Consider the following 5,799-nt stretch of genomic DNA (forward strand, 5'->3'; position numbering starts at 1 on the left):
AGCGAGAAAAAAAAAAAAATCGCAGTGGGGCCTGAGATTCTGCATTTCTGACAAGCCCCGAGTGGTATCACTGCTGGTTGATTTCAAATAACTAGACTTTACCTTTTTGTCTCATTCAGGAGTTTTCCCACTCAGTTTTGCATATGGGGGTACAGCCCCCATCCATACGGGCAAGGATGGAGGCTGGTCAATATCCACCTAGAGCTTCACCTCTTACTTTGTCTTCATAAGCAGCTCCTGCGGGACCCTCTCCCTGGCTCTGCTCCATCTCATCTATTCCTCTCCCCCTCGTTGGCAACCATGAAGCATTGTGTTGGCACTTGTGTCTGCCACATCTGTCCCCTGAGTTGTCTTTTGCTGTCATACAAAGTAATTTCTTTTCATTTTCTCTGATCCCTCCTTTTCATTGAGACCCTCGATCAGGGGACAACGAATGACACAATAATGGCAATGACAGGTGTCACCTGTGCATAAAGCACTCTAATACCCACAAGACAATACACGGAGAGGCTGTGGGCCAGGGCTCCACAGTCGGCCTGCCTGTGTTCAAATTCTGTCTCTGCTACTTCCCAGCTGAGTGGCCTTGGGTAAGTTACTTAATCTCTCTGTGTCTTAGTTTCCTCATTCGCCAAATGTGTCTAATGCTGCTTTATAAGGTCCTTGTGAGGATTACATGAGATAATGTGTGTGAGGCACTTAGAACAGGCCTGACACATAGTAGGTGATTGGTAATAGTAGAAATGTTATATTCCTCAATCCTATGAGGCAAGTGAATTATTATTCCCATTTTAAAGATGAGGAACCCAAGGCCGAGTGAGGAGAAATGACTTGCACTCAACAGCCTACAGCAAGGTTGGCACAGCAGGAAATCAACTCTGACTCCAAGTCCAGTGCTCACTGCATCCTCTCCATGCTTCTGAATGTGGAGTTTTATTACCACCAACTCACAGCTCTGAGTGTGACTGTTTTCCCAGCATCCTGTGATCTTTTCTTCTCTCTTTCCTTCCAATGGAGCTTTTCCAGCTGGGGTGATTCATGGATCTGGGCCCGCATGGCTCCCATTAACTTCAAGGAAAATCATAAGGCAAAACCCACATCAATCAAGTCTCCAAATTACTCATCCATCTTCGCAGGTGACACATGGATTAAGACGAAAGTGGAGTGAAGCGGGTATCATAGGATAACTATTTAGATTTATGAAAATTGTGTAAGACCTTACACCAAGTCCCCAAATGGAAGCTTGCTCTGTTTTCACAGCATGGTTAAACTTAAGGGATAAGAGACAGAATGTCACAACAGAAAGACTTTGAAGCCTGAAGTCCGAGGGGCTGGGACTGCCAGCTTCACTATTTGCTAGACTTGTGATTTTGAATAAGCCCTTTAACCCCTTAGAATCTATTTTCTCATTTTATTCTTCATCCTTCCAACAAACCAGAGAGTTGGTTATTATCCCCATTTTACAGATGTGGAAATCGAGATACAGAGAAGGTAAGTGACTTGCCCAGGGGGACATGACTACCAAGGGATGAAGCAGGGCTTCAGACCCCTATCTCTGAGTCCAGAAACCTATGTCTAGAACCACTCTATCTCATAAATGAAATGGCAAGGCTAAATGCACCAGGCACTGAGTAGGAGCTTAATAAACCTTTACTGAATCTGAATTTGGAGGACAAAACTCGAGTCTCATTAATCCCTATTCTTTATAGTACCATTATACCTGGTAAGCTCTCAATTAATAGGAGTTAAGTTGCATTATTCCCCAGTGGAAATGGTTCTGTTTTTATTTAATGATTTGCTTAGATGCATTTTAATATGCAGACCACAATGCTGCTTGTACAATATCTTCTGGACTGCGAGGCGCGGGCATTCATTATTTTATGAGACGCATATGTCATGCATAGCACAAGCCCTTTTCTTAAACCAACACAACATGCAAATAGAAATTTCATGTAAAATCACATTCAGACAGTCTCAAAGTAGAAACAGATGTCTGAAAAATATGAACGCCAGGCTTATTAAATATTTTATCATCAAATATTTCATACATTTCAAAAATGTCATCTGTGAAAACACAGAAATACCGCCTCAGGAGAACCAAAATATTTAATCACTTTCAAGAAATTCTTAAAAATAAGTCTTCACCTCAGAACTATTCCAGGCAGAGAACAAATTTCCAGGTGCTGCAAGCTATATTTATTATATTTTCATCAAAATCAGTAACCTAGATGAAGGAGATACAGTAATCAGTAAGGTCATTATTAGGTAAGATAATGACTTCTGAATGAATTCTCTCATTAATCTCATTACAAAATGGTAATGGTACCTGACTAATCATGCCAGAGGGGAGAGCTGTGCTGAATCAGAGCAAAATTAAGGCTCTAATCCCAGAGCTGCCCCCGCCGTTTCTTCTCGAGAGCCCCACTCGGGGTTTGGGGACCGAGTCGAAGTTCCTCTGATGGGGTGCACGGCTGATCTGAAGGCTGGGGCGCCCTGTGTGGAAAGGGGCAGAGTGAGAGCCCTGAGCAGCAGCAGTCAGGGAAACTGGCCTCTTCCTGCTTCTGTCGCCTACTTCCAGGGGTGCCCTTGGACAGGTCATGCCTTTCTCCGGAGTCCATTTCCGGTTTCTCCGACTTTGTTCCCAGCTTCCACCCTTGCCCCTCGTGCAGAGTCCAGTGGCAGCCGGCAGGGCCCTTAAACACATACGCGAGGTCACCCCATTCTCAGCAATGGCGGCCCATCTCACCCAGGGCGGGGTCCAGATCCCCGCATGGACCACACCCCGTGTCATCCGCCTCCGTCGCCTTTCTGACCTCGTCTCCTACCATCCTCCCCGCCACTTGCTTCGCTGTTCCTTGAACACACCGGGTATGCCCTCGCTGTTCCTTCTGCGGGGACTGTCCCCGCCCCCCACTCCATGTATCCACATGACCTCCTCACCCCTTCCAGGTCTTTGCTCCAACGTCCCCTTCAGTAAGGCCTACCCTAACCACCATTCTGAGCACTTGGAACTCTCCGTCCGCATTCCAGTCTACGTTGTCTTTCTCCACATCCTTACTGCCTTCCAACACACTCTAGAATTTATTCAGTTTCTTGTCTGTTTGCCTCCCCCACCCCTGCTGCCCCCACTGGAATGTAAGTTCCACAGGGCTAGGATCTTTGTAGACTCGTATATACGCCTGGTGCGTAGGAGCTGTGCAATAACTCTTGGGTGATGTGGGATTTATCATAGGCTTGCGGGTGCCCAACCTTGCTGGGCACTAAGGCAGGAACCCCAGTGCATGAGACAGATGACCAGGGATGACTGAAGTGTACGTTCACTGCAGCGAGGCCCCTCCATGGGTGGGGCTGGCTTTGCTTTTCCATCTTGTTAGAAGTCAGAGCCTCATCAATCCCCTTATTTCCGTGAGAACTGGCCTGAGAACGCACATGCCGGGTGGCAGTGTCTGGAGGGAGAGAAATCTCAACAGCCAGCAGAGAGGGACCAAACAGAGTAAGATGGAATGGACAGACACAAAAAGGGTGCCTTGTCCCGGCTCCAACCCCAGTGGACGGGCGCAGGTTGGGGTGACGGGGCTCCACAGGGACAGGCATGCAGAAACCTCAGGGTTCTCAGCAGATGGGGATTCCAACTGCTTGACTAGATTCTTCATGACCAAAATAAGACAGGTGACAATCTCACGCGAGCCCTCACTGGTCAAGCCCATCGGATCAGGGCTGCGGTCTCACTCTTTGTTTATACTGGTGTTTGCAAAGGGGGAATGCAGCATGGTGGGTGCTCATTAAATGCTCAATGAGTTAAGCTCTGAATTAACACTTCAATGTGTTTGTTTCTATGTGCCCCATTTTACAGAAGGGGCAATAATAAGCTGCCCAGCTCTAGGAGTCTAGAAACCATATCACTTAAGGGACAATGAAAACACAAGGGGATGTTTATCCTGAATAACAGAAGGCAGGTGAAAATAAGCCCCATCTTCAATACCTGCAGGACCAGCATGTGAAAGCTGGATTACTTTTATTTTACGTGGCTTTAGAGCAGGGACTGCAGGTAAGTGACCCAAGTGCCACCACATATCCCTTCCAACCCAATGGCAAACATCCCTAATTGATCATGAATACTTTCCTATAGAGCCAGATTGAGCCTCAGAATCCTTCTCAACACTATGCTCCAAACTCCCCTACCCAAATTGAATAGAGCTGAAATAGAAGTGTGATAGTTTGTCTAGAATACAGAACTACATTAATGATTGAAAAGCCATTACCATTAAGAAAAAACATTTTGTTAGAAGCAAAGATGGAGTAAGTTTCCCTGGGGGTGAGGGCATCTCATCACTGCTCAAGGAGAGGCTGCTCCTTCTTTTCCGTGATGGCGTCCAGTGGAAGGACAGCATCTGGGTCCTCACTGGTATGTGGTGGATGCATTTCCAGTGTCAAGAGTTCAGACTTACAGTTTTATCTCACAAGGCACCTTAACAGCTAAGGACAGTCACTAGTGCTCAAGAACAAGAGGCACAAGGCACTTCAATACAGTGAACAGTGCTCTGGAAATACCTCATGGTTGCTCCCAGGAAGTTCTGCCATTTTCCCCTGCTAACCAGGTCTCTTCTTCAATGACTCTTGCTGACACTACATTCCCTGAGTTTTGGCTCACATGCCATTTAATGTCCAGATCCAGTGGTTCATCCTGTAGCCTCCCTGCTTTGGCTCCCTTTGCCTATGGTGAGCTCATACCCTGGCAACCTCAGCTGTGTTCCCCGCCTGGGTATATGGGAAATTCTGTTCCCCTATGTGATACACAGGAGGAACTGTGCTCTCTCTGCCTAATCATATTGTACCACATTAGAATTCCTTCCAGCTGCCCACGTTGGTACAGGGGTGCCCTATTAAGGTGCTGTCTCCCAGAGTAATGAAAGGTAAAGCCAGGCATAAATGCACTTTGCTTCAGCCCTCAACCTGTAATATATCTGAGACCTTTCTACCACCTGTTCCTTCCCAGCCCCCATCCTGGGATTTCCACTCTAAAAGAGAGCCAGGACACTTGAGTCTCTTCTTGGTACATTTCCACCTCTTTCCCCTTCTTCCCTGTCCTTCCACTTTCTCTCTGATGGGAACTTATCGATACCCTTCATCTTCTCTATAATACAAAAAATTCCATAATCTGAGACCACCAGGCTCTGTTCTCAATAGTAAAGGAGCATTTAGAATTTAAAGAGCTTTAGTCTTTCTCAACAAAGCCTATCTTTCTAGCTTCAAAACTCTAGTCTGATTTAAGATAGAACGATGGCTTATAGGTGGTACCCAACCCTCTTCCTGAAGAAATAAAGATCATTGATTTAATGGACGGAGAGTCACGGGACAACATGACTCACAGTGACGGAAAAACACATTATTTTCTATCTCAAAAAGTTTTTTGTGGAATAACCAGAATTCACAAAAAGATTTGTGTTCAAGGGTGTTTATTAGGTAGCATTATTTGTCATTAAATTAAAATTGGAAACAAATTGAAAGTCCGACAAAAGGGGATTAGTTAATTTGGCATTTTAAATGACATAGAATATTGTTCATCTAAATAGGTAAAATTTTATGATATATTATAAGGTGAAGAAAGCACATCACAAAATAGTGTATTCAGTATGATTACATTTTATAAAGAAGCACATATCTGTCTATCTCTGGATGATAAAATGATGAGTGATTTTTAAAATTTTCTTTGTGCTTTTTCATATTTTCCAAATTACTGTTGAACATCTGTTAGTTTTGTGGTCAGAAATAAATAATAAATGCTCTGTTATCTGGAGAAGA

The sequence above is a fragment of the Propithecus coquereli genome, unplaced genomic scaffold, assembly GCF_000956105.1.
Source record: "Propithecus coquereli isolate 6110/MARCELLA unplaced genomic scaffold, Pcoq_1.0 Scaffold163, whole genome shotgun sequence".
Lineage (NCBI taxonomy): Eukaryota > Metazoa > Chordata > Mammalia > Primates > Indriidae > Propithecus > Propithecus coquereli.